The following is a 15434-nucleotide window of genomic DNA, read 5'->3' as shown; positions in this document are numbered from 1 at the left end:
GTTGCGGGCGCGTCTCCGCCTCCGGGCGGGGCGGCGCGTGCACGAGGGCTGGGGGTGAGGTAGCCCGCGGAGGCCGTCGAGTGCGCATGCGCCACCACCGCCAAGGGTAAATAGAGGGTGTCTGCCGATGGCACCTGTCTTGGCCAGAGTCTCCGTTCGGATTGTGGGGAAACTGCAAGGATTGGGGTGAAGAGTCTCGTCCATGCTAATCAAAAATAATATTTGTGAACGCTGGAAATAAGGAAAAATATTGGCAGCACGGTACAAAAATAGCCAGATTGAAACCACTAAATCAGTGCTTAAAAAATGACACCGCTTGTATCAACTAGCTCCAGATTAGTAATTATCTTGATTTTGGCTTTTGCTAGATTTTTCAGACCTATTTTAAACTGGTTAAGTCTGTAGTGGTTGGGACCCACGCACACTGAAATTGCAATGGAAAGATTTTCCCAAGGTTTTAAAAGTGGAAGAACTGAGTGGGCAAGAGCCTCGTGACAGGAAATGGGGACACTTAAGAATTAAGCAACATTTTGGCCTTAGGGAGGCCTCTGCAGTAAATATTAAGGCCAAGTGAACTTAAAGGAAGAAAATGAAAGGCCGTGAAAAAAAGACTAGAGTATCGAGAAACCTATTCTACAAAAATCGACTGCAATTTGATAGACAAAGTGCAGGTTCTGACCTCTGCGCGCATCGTCCTCCATTTTTCACTTGAAAAAAAATTCTCACTCATTCCAAAGTTAGTGGAAAACAAAATTATCAGACGTTATGATAAGGATGTTTACTGGTTATAATTACACAGGAGAGCAAGTTAGCCAGCCTTATACAGATGCACAAGTATTGTAGGGTAAAGTGATGAATACACAATCTCAAAATTCCTATGGTGGTTTGCATCTCTCTTAAATGGATTTGAAACCCTTAATACTTATATCTTTACCTCGAGGCCAGGATACATTGGTAAATATTTCACAGAGGGAACAATTAACTTGTGAAGTTTATAGCTGTTCAGATACTACTGTATATTTAGCACATTTAAATGTTAGGTAAACCCAGGGAATCCATCTTTGGAGTATAATAGCTAATCATAGTGGGCTAGTCATTGTGCTAAGCACTGTATTTATGTTCTCATTTAATCCTAACAAGTCTACAAGATGGGCTTCAACCATATTGTTACAGGTAAAAGCTGAGTGAATGACTTTGTGCTAAGGGCAACTTAGTATGTTTTAAATTTTTCTAACTCCTCAGCAAAATTACAGGGTGAAAGACATTGAAAAAATCTTATACATACTACCAAAATTGCTTTCCAAAATGGTTAAATTTAGCAAAGCTGAAATCCAGTCAGTTGGGAACCTGAGATATACCATTCACTTATGAAATTAACTGTGTTCTTTAGTGCGCACAACCCATCACTACCTCTGTGACTATTTGTAAATAGGGCCTTTACAGAGGTAATTAAGGTTAAATGAGGTCAGTAAGGGCCCTAATCCAAAGACTGCTTGCTTTTTTTGTTTATGAAGAGATGAGGACACAAGCATACGGAGGGGAAAGACCACAGATGGTTATCTACAAGACAAGCTTCAGCATAAACAACCCTGGCCACACCTTATCTCCCAACTTCTAGTCTCTTATGACTGAAAAAAAATTTTAAGCCACCCAGTCTTTGGTGGCAGCACAAATATAGAGCATAACATCAAAAAATGTTATTTCAGTGGAAATAGAACTTGTAACTCAAATTTTCTAATGTGAAGTTAAATATTTCCTTTTCTCAAGGCTTGCCCGTTCATACCTCGTTGTTTTTGAATGTACAGTTCTTTTGTGCTTTTAATTACAAAAAGTTTATTTTCATGTAAACTTGTTCTATTTTCACCTTTGTCATGATTGTAAACAAATTCCTTCTTCAGAGGAATTTATCGAATGGTATTGGTTTTTTTTCTTCTTCTTTTTTTTTTTTTTTTTTAAAAAAAACAACTCATATCCATCCGGAATTTTGGTATATCATGTGAGGTGAAATTCTTTTGCTATTTTTCTCCATGTTGTTTACCAGTTACCTGGGTAACTAATGATTTTGGATACTGCTTTAATTAAACTTCTATGTATACAACACTGTTTACACTCTTGTTCTAATATTCTAGCCTTATCCCTCACACTATCAGTTTTAAAATTTGCAGCTTTATAAAGATCGGGACTAATTTATTTTTCATTGTGATTTATTTTTAATTTCCATTATCATTTATTTTTCTAGATTTACTTTAGAATTATTATATTGAATTTCCATCACTACCACTACCACCACCATTGGTACAAATTAAAAAGAATGGTCAGTTTTCCTTTCAATTCACCAGTGAAACAATTATTAACCTATGCACTTTGCTAAACTGGTTAAAAGTTGAGTCCTATGTGTAATAATTTATTTACATGTCTATTAGCTGCTTAGACTGTGCAGTGTCCTATGTACCTTTGTATCCAAGCTTGGAAGCCCAATAAGTTAATTAGTAACAACTTAAGTATTTTGATGTTAGTACAGGTACAATTCTAGACTGGAAAAGGGTGTCTCAGGCATGGTTTGATTATGCTATTCATTACGCTCTTCCAGCTTCCTTTGAAACCATGATTTGGCAATTTGATAGTTTAGATCAGGGGTTGGCAGATTTTTACTTAAAGGGCCAGATAATTTAGGTTTATAAGCCATTTGGTTTCTGTCACAACCATTCAATCACAACCAAGCAATATTGTTGCTGTAGCATAAAGCAGCCAGAGACAATAAATAAATGGGAATGGCTGAGATACAAGAAGACATTATTTACAAAAACAGGTGTCAACCCCAAGGGCTGTATTTTGCCAATCTCTGGTCTAGAGGGGGAACCATATTGCTCTCTTTTTACAGAGAATATGGGTTGATTAGCACTATTCTAGTCTTAGTTTATACTCACTGCCAATTAATACATGAAAAAGAACATCAACCACCCAACTGCTAATGTGATTAGTGTGAACCAATCAACTCACTGTGAGTGGACAGAAATCAGCATTCTGGATCTTGATCCTCATGGTGTCTTACAACAGGCCCAAGGTAGGCAGCTAGTGTCCCTCCCCATCTATGAGATCCTCTGGCTTTAACTGAGCCGACTTTTTAAGAATAAGCTCTAAGAATCAAAAAGTGATCATACTGGCACCAGTTCAAAAAATGGCAGAGCTTAGAATAAGCTCAGTGCAAAAACATCCTGGCAATCGATAGAAGCCTCGTAAAAGTAATGACAAAAAATTCAATGACATGTTGGGAGAGGAAAGATACCAGGTATAAGAAGTGGCAAAACAAACTCTAGCCAAAAAGAGGCTTTAATATTAGAAACCCAAATGATTAAATTAAAAGGCTGCAACAAAATGTGATGACATTAGTATAACTGGCATCTCAGTTTAGTGGAAGGTATAGATGGACAAGAGGACAGCTATAAGCAAACTCCTAAACTGTAGAATCAAAACATTTAGATCAGCCATCTACAAAAGTGACACAAAACAGAAAATATTTGTTTTAGGAACACCCAAAATCTAATCAAGGTGATCTAGGCAGCGAGTGGAATTTGGTTCTTGAAGAAATCAATGGTAGTGTCTGATGGCCTGATTAGGTAAAAGCTCTGTAAAGGAGATAAACATTATGAGACTAGTTTCCATTTACTTACAACACTTATTACATACCAGGAGCTTCACACATTATTTCTTTTAATCCTCACAATATAGATAAGAAAACTAAAGCTTGGAAATGTTAATTTGCCTAAAGTTACTAGTAGAAGACAGTGCTGTGATTCAAACAGACCAGGACTCCACAACTGGTGTTCTTAACCAACTAATTGCATTTTTCAAATGGATCATCTGTAGAAATCTATCCTGCAGTATTTTAAAAGATACACTTTACATCCTGAGAAAAAAGAATGAGGCTGGAGGCATCCAGCCTGACTTCAAATTATACTACAAACCGACAATAATCAAATGGCACGGTATTGGCATAGAAACAGACACGGACGGGTGGAACAGAATTAAGAGTCCAGAAGTAAACCCATATTTATATGGGCAAATAATTTTCAACAACAAAAAAAAACCAAAAACATACAGTGGAGACAGGAAAGTCTCATATAAATGATACTGGGAAAACTGGAAAGCCACCTGCAAAAGAATGAAACTAGACTATTGTCTATCACCACGCACCAAAATGAACTCAAAATGGATTATAGACCTGAATATAAGACCTGAAACAATAAAATGCATAGAAGAAAACATAGGAACTAAACTTAAGGATCTTGGACTTAAAGAGGATTTTATGAATTTGACCTCAAAGGCAAGGGAAGTAAAAGCAAAAATAAATGAATGAGACTACATCAAATTAAAAAGCTTCTGCTTAGCAAAAGAAACCATCAACAAGGTAGAGACAACTATCTAAATGGGAAAATATATTTGCAAGCAAAGCCTCCGATAAGGGCCTAATATATGAAATATACAAATACAATTCAATAATAACAACAAAAAAACCCAAATGATCCAATCAAAAAATGGGCAAAGGACATGAAGAGACACTTCTCCCCAGAGTACATACAAATGGCCAAGAAATACATGAAAAGATGCTCAACATCGCTAGCTACTAGGGAAATGCAAATCAAAACCACAGTGAGATGCCATCTCATACCTGTTAGAATAGCTATAATCAACAGGACAGGTGATAACGAGTGTTGGAGAGAACATGGAGAAAAAGGGACCCTCATACGTGCTGGTAGGAATGCAAACTGGTACAGCCACAGTGAGAAACAGTATGGCGGTACCTCAAAAAACTAAGAATTGATGTATCATATGATCCAGCAATCATTCTGCTGAGTATTTACCCCAAAGACTTGAAAACTCCTATCCAAAAGATATTGCACGCCAATGTTCATAGCAGCATTATTCATGGTGGCCAGGACATGGAAGCAACTGAAGTGTCCCACGACAGAAGGTTAGATGAAGAAACTGTGGTACATATATACAAAGGAATATTACTCAGCCATAAGAAGAAATGAAATACTGCCATTTGCAACAACATGGATGGACCTCAAGATAATCATGCTAAGCAAAATAAGCCAGACAGAAAAAGTTGAAAACCACATGATATCATTTATGTGGCATATAAACCTAAAAACAACAAATGAACAGGACAAACAGAGACTCATGGACATGGACAATAGACTAGTGGTTACCAGAGGGCAGGGAGGGGGAGTGGGGTGGTAGATGGGGTAAAGGGGGTCAAATATGTGGTAACAGAAAGAAATCTAACTATGGAAGATGAACTATTAAAATGTACACCTGAAATTTACTGGATTTCGTTAACCAATGTCACCATAAAAAAATTAATAATAAAAAAGAAGATACGCTTTAAAAAACATTCCATGGGCAAATCAGTTGGGAAATTCAGTGTTTATTGTACCCTAGGACTTCTCTGAGCCTTCATTGTAAATCTAAAGACTAGAGAAAATAGCAAACGGATTGGCTGGTCTTTCTAGGCCATCTCTTTATCCTTTCTCTTCCTAACTGCATAAAGTGAATAGTTACTGGAAAACAATAATTCCAAGACGTGGACTATGGTAGACATATATAGTGCTCAAAAATGCCTGACTTAAGGCTCAGCATTTATTATTTTAGTTTATTTTTTAGGCAAGGCAACCCTTGGTTGACCTCACAGATTGCAAGGGCCTTGTCAGCTTATAATCCCTTATTGGATAAACCACAGCCTACAGCACCTGGTCTTCCTAGGTGGTCTCCCATCCAAGTACTAACCAGGCCCAACCCTGCTTAGCTTCTGAGATCAGACAGGATCAGGTTTGTTCAGCGTAGCATAACCGTAGACAAGGCTCAGTATTTAAAAATGAATGTTTATATGTAACAACAACAACAACAAAATCTTAAACACACACAAAAAATACATTGGCTAATAGTTATAAATATTAGTTTTAAGTAAATAACTATTAGTTATAAGTAAAGAATATGCTCTAAGGATGGAGTAAAAGCTGTTTGGATCCCCTTGGTACCACCAACTCATACATCTTAGCTGTAAACAAGCAGGATGATACAATCTCTGACATAATTAAAACTGGATAAACCACAATAGGTGTGTCCCTCAAATTTTGCCAAGTAGTTTTCCACAAGTATTATAGCTACTGAGCAAACGGGTTGGCGTGAATAGTTATGTCCTTAATGTGTACATCATTAAGAGGTCGATAGGTCTTCTCATTTACTGGTAACTTCTCCAATTCATCTAGAGTCTCCAGACCATCTATCACTCTGAAAGGGAAACAGTATAATTTATAAAAATTTCTCAGATTGAAACACAATATCCAAATACCTATAACAATTACAGTATCCCTAAGAGAAAAGGACCATTCTCATAGTTCTTTGAATTTCCTAGTTGAATGTACAATATTGATCTGATTTTCTACCATTGATATGGGCCAAAATTCAGAAACAAAAATTCATTTTTATACTTTTACACAATAGCAATGTGTAGGAATATTCTACCACAGTATCTAAACATTGTATTCTGCCACATTTATACAGTGTAGCTACAAGTGGAGCTAATATTACCAGTCACAAGATTTTCTTCACTACAGGAAATACCCAGAGAAAGTAGATAAGAATGTTACTATTATTTTCAATACTACCCTACACTGAAGGACCTTAAGTGAATGGCCACTTAGTACTTTATTGTTTAAATGTGGTGTTTTTAATTTTTGTTTCTGAATAACAACAAAAAGCAATAATAATAAAATAGAAAAAAGTTAACAGTTAAGCCCAATTCCTCACACAATGCTCACTTCATGTTTCCACTAAGAAAAAAAATATTGAGAACTATCCTTTAAATATGTTCTGGAAAGTTAGTCTAAAACAAGTTGCTAAGAAAAGGTGGATTTTTAGATTATACCTCCTAGTGCAATTCAAAAACAGTTCCTGATTTATAGTATGTACTTTTTAAAAAATAACGTTAGCTGATAGTTTTAGTAAAGAATATACTCTATGGATGGAGTAAAAGCTGTCTGGACCCCCCTGGTACCACCAATTCATACATCTTAGCTGTAAACAAGCAGGATGATGCAATCTCTGACATAATTAAAATTGGATAAACCACAATAGGTGTGTCCCTCAAATTCTGCCAAGTATTTTTCCATGTCTATTATAGCTACTAAGCAAATTTTATGTTTTATTTTGCAAGTCAACTAAAATGGTACTATAACCAAAACCTTTTGATTTTATTCTCAAATGTATGACAATTAAGGCCTTTAAACTATAAATGTTGAAGACTTTCCCACCTCTGGGTCTGTAAGAAAAAGAGGATATAGAAAACTTATCTCAGGCAAAAAAAAAAAAAAAAGAAAAGAAAGGCATGCAGAACTGAGACAAAGTTAATTTTAGTCAAGTATCTGGAACACAGCCCCTTCAAGAACTAGTGGAAATCTATGTACCATCTTCCCAGAAAAACAGAATTTCAAGAAGTTAATGGACCTAAGGTTAAGAATTTTTGTTCTAAATTACAGTTTTGTCACAAACCTAGTAAAACAAGTTCTGGTAATTACTGATAAAAATTCTGAATGGTGGGTTAAAGGGAGAAAATAAAAGCAAGGGAACCTGGATTATCCACAAACACACAAAGAATCCTAGAGGCTGTAATATTTCATTAATTTCATGAATTCTTAATAATCTAAATTAGACATGTATATGTAATGAAAAAGAAAGTGGTAGTTTTCTATTTTTAATTAATCTAATTTGATATCCAAACTATTAAATAAAACAAACTGTAGAACTATGCCTTAGTTTATTGAGCATAGTAAATCTTTGTAGAGTACAAATTGTAATAAATGTTCTAGCAGAGACTGCTAAATATCTCTAGCATTCAGTTTCCCCTTCTTCTTACTCAGAGAAACCTAATTTCACTGAGAGTGGTAATGTGTCTGGCTGGAAAACATTTCCTACCCTCCCTTGAATGTAAGAGGATGCCACACTGCAAAGTTCTAAGTGTTCCATGAAAACTCTTTAAAAAGGGGCAGGTACACCTGGCAAGTACTTTTTGCCCTTCCTCCTCTGTTCTGCCTGGAACACAGATGTTCTGACTGAAGTCATGCTGCCCATATTATGACCATTTGGTAAGATTAAAGACAGAAGCTAAAGATGGCTGAGAAAGACAGCGGTGACTAGAACATTGGTGTCATGATGAAACCACCATCCCAGTCCGTCTTGTTTAAGCCACTGTTTTTCATGTCTGTCAGTTGCTGCGAAATGCTATTCCTAATGAAAACAGATACATTACTATTAATTTATATAATGATGCTAAAAAAAAAAAAAAAAAGTACTAGCCCCTCTTTTGCAAAATAAGGAAACCACAGCTCAGAGAGGTTATAACTTCCTAAGGTCACAGGACTGGTAAGTGGCAGACTTAAATTCTGGGTATGTTTAGCTCTCATACAGCTCTTTTTTAGTTATTTTTTTTCCTATTGTTTTCAATATTAGTGATGCTACTATCACAGCCACTCATATGTATCCCTTGCATTTAAATTCCAAAAAGAAAAATATAACCATAATACTTACTTTCCAAATACTGTGTATTTCATATCCAAATGTGGCTGCTTGCCATAGGTGATGAAAAACTGAGATCCATTGGTGTTTGGGCCATTATTGGCCATAGACACAACACCTCTTACATTGTGCTGAAAAAGACCAAAATATTAATTTATTGTGTTTTTATATAAATATTCCAAATGTAGGACTGAAACAAAACATGTGCTCTTTAACTTCCCAATATTTAAGGGACCAAGAGAACATTTAATTGGCTTCTATTTGGGCTAACCAAAATGTTCAGTTTTTGTATTATCTGTATCTCTGAAAACTTTTATGTAAATTATTTATATATCAAATCATATCCCCCCATTCATTTCACTTCCACTTTGGAGAAGTACAGTAATACTAATGTATAAGAGAAATAATCCTTACATTTATATTAAGGAACTGTGCTGGCATGAAATGATCAGGTAGACAACAAAATCAAAATCCCCATAATTTCTTCACACATACACTGGACTCTGGCTAGTTTCTTTATCTGTAAAACAAGGGAGGTTGGACTAGTTCAGAGTTTTTTCATACTTCAAATGCTCATAAGGGTCAGCAGATAATCAATTGGTGACTGGGCAGAATGTAAACATTAGGGAGTGGAGGAGTCTGGCCAAAGGAATAGTATATCTCTTGCCTAAGCACTAAATTTTTTTTTAATCAAGGCCATAGAGAACGCATCTGTGGGTCATCCATCCATGGGCAGTCAGTTCATTACCCTAGAACTAGATGATCTAAGGAAGGTCTCATCTAGCTCTAATGTTCATAACACTATTTGCTATATAGGGACTGTGTACAGGAATTAAAAGGACTTTACTGATAAGACTGAAGCTATGACAGAATCATATTATAGGGCAGTACCCTAGTATAAAATACAATATAAATAACTCAAACGATTACTTTAGCTATTCATCAGGGGACACTAATAAGACCAGAAATAGAGATGCATACCCCCCAATTAATTTCATTTTCACTTTGGAGAAGTATGGACACATTTTTAGCAATACCAATGTATAATAAATAGTTACATCAAGATATTAATGCTTTATTGTCTCTCAAAAAAGGTTGACTACCAATCAAATGTAATATTTGATACATACCCAAGGATATATGTATCACCTGTAACTTAAGTACCCATTAACCTATTTCTAAGCTTTAACAATTAAAATTTACCAAACTGTTGCATATGTCTATGTACTCCTCTCATCTATTACCTATACATTCTCTTATACTATTCTAGTGCCTTTATACACACCTAAACAATATGTAGTTGAATGGGTCTTGAACAAGGAAGAGTTTGATTTGTATGGGTCTACTTATAGGCATATTTTTTAAAATCTGCTTTTGGGAGTCTGCAGATGTGGAGAGCTGACTGTATGCACTGATCTATATCATTTATATAGGAGACTTGAGCATGTGTGGATTTTGGTATCTATGTGTGTGTGTGTGTGGGGGGGGTGGTATCCTGGAAACAATCCTCCGTGGAAACAGAGGGAACACTGAAGTTTTGGGGAAGTCAAAAGTTATACACAAATTTTTGACTGCATGAGGGTAGATGCCCCTAACCACTATGTTGTTCAATGGTCAACTGTATTGTTTCCTTCACTTGTTTCTGAACTCTATAAAATACTATCATACTGTTTGTAGTCTTCTGGGCAATGCTTTCTACTCTTATTATGTTTCTCAGATTCATACATGTATAGTAACTGTAGTTCTGATTTTTTTACTGCTGTATAATATTCCTCTATTGAATATATTACAATTTGTCCATTCTATGATCGGTAGACATTTGGGTTGTTTTTAGTCTTTTGCTATTAAAACAGTACTGTAGGAGCACTCTCGTACAGGTCTCCTGATGCACATTTACAGGAGTTTCTTTAAGATAAACACTTAGGGATGGAATTCCTAGGTCAGAGTATGTGAATATTCAATACACATCCTCGATTCTGGTATATAAGATAATGGTTCTTAACTTTGGCTGTGTAGGAATTACCAGGGAACCTTAAAATATAATCAAGATCCTAATAGTCCTCCTGATTGTTTTTCTCTATATTTGGGAGGTGGGGGTAAGGACCTAACTTTTCATATTTTTAGAACTTCCACTGGTGAGTCTGTAACAAGCAAGGTTAAAAACCACTGGTATAGGATGACAAATTAGTGTTATGAAAGCTGTCATTAGTTAATGCTTAAAATGTTGTTTTGTTTCTAATTCAGGAAAAAGATGACTTTTAAAACGATTTAGCATCTCCTAACCCCAACTCCTATAACAAAGTAGTATTTCTTTATGATAGAAAAGCAAAAAGAAGATAAAATGAATGACCTAGTCCTACCATCCAGAGATAAACACTGCATTTAAATTTTTTTCACAAAATTTCCTGAGTATATTTTAATGTAACTGAAATGCAACATACTAAATTATGTGTTCTGGTTGAGGAGAATTTATCTTTTTTTCTAATTATAGAGTCATTCTATGCAGATACAAAGTTAAAAGACCACATGATAAACTGTGAACTAATGTCATCACTGGGAACTGGAACTGATTTATTTAAAAAATAGGCATGCATTATTTTTTTAATTTTAGGAAAAGAAAATTCTTAAACAAGTTTTAGAAATACAGAAAAAATACAGAAAAAAATCCCTAATTTTACCCTGCTGAACATTTACTTATATGCACTTCTCATTAACTCTGCTGAGATCTACAACAGGCATTAAGTAAAGGTAACACTGATATATTTAAATGTCTAACAGAAGATGATAAAAGTTGGAGAGTGATAATGGCAATACTGCAACTACTGGGAGGTCTGATAGTCTTTCATCCCCACTCTCAAAAAAGGCCAATGATTCATGTCATTCATCATGAATTTTAGAGTGAGACATTAGGCCCCTTTGGTATATTACTGATTAAACATTGCATGTTGGACACAAAGATGAGATCGCTTAATACCAAGATCCATGTGATGGTGAGATTCCAGTATATATCTTAGGCTAGAACTGCCATTTATATTCTCTCCTTGATATCATTTATTAAGTGTGCAAAAACTACAAAAAAATGTACAAATATTTGCTTACTAATAATGTTAACTTGTGTAACTACAACATACGTATCAAAGTTTCCAATTGTAAATAAGGCATGAGCAAATAGATTTTGAAGCACTGGGGACATACCTTAAGATATTCACTGTATTCATCCTCAAATTTCTTGCCCCAGATACTGTTACCTCCTCTTCCAGTACCTATATTACAAGACAGACAAAAGAATTATCTAATTAAACTTGAGAAAGAATTTATTTTCTAAAACATAAGGACTAGTTTAAAATATAACTCTTTAAACACAAATAAAATTTGATATGTCTTCCCTTACTTCCTAAAATTTCACTTCACGGACCGGAAAAATAAAGTATCTCTAGAAAAAACAAAATCCTTCCTTATCAGTATTATTCACATTTTAGGGCTAGGTGCTAGTAGCTTCAGCTTAAAAATTGTTTGCTATTATAAGGTAGCCCAATTATAAAAACTCCACAAGCTTGTTTTTCTAATCTTTGTCTACCCGCTTCTTCAAACTATATATACCCAATTCCATAGATGTTAATGGAATAACTTACTTGTGGGATCTCCTGTTTGAACCATGAAACCTTTGATATTTCTATGAAATATACAGCCATTGTAGTAATTACTGGCACAGAGAGCCAAGAAATTCTGAAGAGAATAAAAATAATGATTGAGAAAATATGTAAAGAAACACATTTAAGATAACTAATTATATTAACTGAAAATACAATAATAGCACAGATAACCAGATCTTTTAGGGATTACTTTGGATAATGTCACTTCCCTGCCTAAAATACTTTAATGGCTTTTTTTCAGTTCTAGGAATAAAATACAAAATCCCCAGCAGAGCCTAATATGCCCTGCATGACCTGGCCTACCTCCACATCTCATATAATAACCCCTTCCCTATTGCTTACTACATTACCCCTAACAGGCTTCTGAAAATTCACTCGAAAGAGACAGGCTTTCCCACTGCTATCTCTATAACTGGAATATTCTTTCTTTTTTTATATCTTTTCATGAAGATGCCTTTATTACCTTTCACACTCAGTTTAAACTAAGTATTACTGTCTTGGCTAGGCCTACCTTAACCTTCTTTTAAATAATTCCCTTCCCATTATTCTCTTTAGAATTACTTTTTTCTTTTTTTTTGAATGACCACGCTCCCTTCCCCGCCCCCACATCAAGCCTCAGACTATTTTCCTACATAGAATATTAGCTCCATGAGGGCAAGGAATGTTTCTGGTTCATCACTGTATTCTCATACACTGTTGAAATAGCATTTCATAAATAATTGTTGAATGGATATATACAGCTGACTCTTCTTCCTTCTATCCTTGTCATTTAAATAAATGAAATAATGTAAGGAACAATTTTCTTATCTGACATCTAATGATTGTTATGTTTCCTGAGGAAAATGAGCCAAGAGAAAAAGATACCAGCCACTCTATGGTTAGAGAAAAATTATTTACACTTTCTTTGATCCACCTTTGATATTGGGAAAAGTAAGTGGAAATTAGGGCAGAAATTATGACGGTTGGTTTTTCCCAACAATGGTTTTATAGAAAAAGTTTTCTTTTTTTCTTTTGGGGGGGGGGAGGGGGTTGTTAGGGTTTTTTTAATCATTCAGTTTCAAAATGGTCATCTCTTGCATTAACTCATCTTTTATTTGTACATAATGATACTCACTTCACATGCTTTGGGTGTCCTCTCACAGAAGACTTCTATTTTAATATCACCTACATCTGTATGCAGTGTCACTGACTAAAAAGAATATGAAAACAAATGAGATTTCTTCAGGTGGCTGTATGCACTGTATGATTTCCCTAACCAAATATTAAATATGACAACCTAAATAAAAACAGAATGGAACACTGTTTTAGAGCAGCTCTGAGATAAGTTATAGTTCTTTAAAATTTACTTCAGCAGTAAAAGACAACTCCAGAAGATAAATATAAAGTTTAGGGTAAAACAGTATCTATGCTAAAAATTGGGGAGCAAATATTGTGATATTTTAAGTTTTAATTTTTCATCAATAAAAATAAAAATTGCAATGTTTGTATTATTGATTTAAATAGCATTCACCATCATTAATATTTACTGAAAAATAATAAGAAAATGACTTTCAAAACAGTTTCCACCATTTCCCTTATGTAATTGTGAGACAGGGTTAAAAAACATTTCCTTTCTCAACTAAAGACAAGACATAAAAAGCATCAGTGTTTCTAGATTCTAAATGTGGAGAGGTAACCATAACTCTTTATGGTTGTTTTTTGTTTTATCTATTGTTTTGGTAGCTCGAATACTCCTTTTGTTACCCCATGCCAGTAAGAAGGAAAACTATTCTGGGGCTTCTTTTTCATATATCTTCTTAAAATAGTATTTAACAGTCAACAAGTATGGCCAGATTGAAGATGGAGAACAGGAGTGTGTGTGTCTGTTGGGGAGCACCCGGTGGGGTGAGGGTGGGGCACTAAATTATTCTCATTGCTTTTCATCTACTTCAAGCTCTAGCTGCCCACCTTAGATATAGAGCAAAAGGTTCCAATGAAAATGATTTCACCTGGCTATACCCTTCTGCTTCTACTCACTCTTTCCATCTCTATATCCTATAATTAATGTTTTTCCATAAAAGGTAAATTCTGTGTTTTAAATGAAAACATATTTAAAAGTAATTTTGCCTAGTTCTGGTTTTGTTTAGAATCCTGTTACACTGTATGGTTTCTACAACGTCTCATTTCTGTCTTGCTATTGAAATTTCCATGGAGTTTTTATTTCCCTCAAATGACTTCCTAAATGTTACTTATAATGAAAGCTAGTCATGAGAATTCCATAAAACTTACCATTTTTCCGTTACTTAATTTCTCAGCCTTATCCAGACAAGCTCGAAAACGAAATCTCTATTTCCAAAAGAAAAAAGAATTGAGTTCATTTTTCTTCCTTACTTCCCACATGCTCATGTTTACGGCACATTTAAAAGAAAAAGTCTCGAAAAGCATCCCCCAAATAATAAAAACCCGGTTATGGAAGTGATGAGGAGTTCCTACCAGCCTTAAGTCCCGAAACTTCCCACTTCCTCAGCCCCACTGTTCTTCAAATGCCTCCTTGCAAGTCCTCCGACAAACCCAGTGCATTCGCGCCTTGTAGTCTAGACACTGGCTGATCCCTTCGCCTGGAACGCTTACACTCCGACATCTCTATGGCTATTTTGCTCACCTCCAAGTCTGCACTCAACTCAGGTCTCATTGACCTGATAACTCTATTTTTAAAAGCCTTAACCCTAGTACCTATCCTATTTCCTTTTTCTCATAGCACTTATTATTGATATATACTTTATTATTAACGTGTTTTTTCAACATCCTTCCTGCCCAGAACGTTCACACGAAGCAACCCAAGACTAAAACAGCGCTCTGCAAGCATATGAGTACGTGAAGGAGAGAAGGAGCGCGTTACCCCTTACTTAACCACTTCAGTTAACACAGTTGATAAACGGAAAAGATGCAGTTGCAGAAGCCCCCCACAGATCTGTAAATCAGAAATTAGTTTCTTCAGGTAACCGGAAGTCAAGCGCGGGACCCATTAGTGAGTATGCCCCTCACGGGTTCGTCTCCTTCTGCCTCCTTCCTATCTCAAACCCAAAAGACTAGAACTAGGGAGACAAGATAATTCATCCTCACCTGGAACACTTTTGACAGTGAAAAAAAAAGAAAAGCTCTTTTAATAGTTACGCTAGGACAAGATGCCTAGCCCGGAATTATTGTGGACAACCTCTAGAAGCG

The 15434-nt window shown here is 35.4% G+C and overlaps 1 non-coding gene across 1 annotated transcript; it reads right to left on the bottom strand.

Moving 5' to 3' along the window:
• Positions 1-5741: 5741 nt before the first annotated feature.
• Positions 5742-5860, bottom strand: LOC107503150. The gene has a single exon (XR_004956155.1). It is a non-coding gene; the product is annotated as a 5S ribosomal RNA (transcript).
• Positions 5861-15434: the final 9574 nt, after the last annotated feature.

The sequence above is a fragment of the Rousettus aegyptiacus genome, unplaced genomic scaffold, assembly GCF_014176215.1.
Source record: "Rousettus aegyptiacus isolate mRouAeg1 unplaced genomic scaffold, mRouAeg1.p scaffold_m13_p_2, whole genome shotgun sequence".
Lineage (NCBI taxonomy): Eukaryota > Metazoa > Chordata > Mammalia > Chiroptera > Pteropodidae > Rousettus > Rousettus aegyptiacus.
Note: the sequence above shows the minus strand (reverse complement) of the source record. Positions and strands in the feature narration are given on the sequence as shown.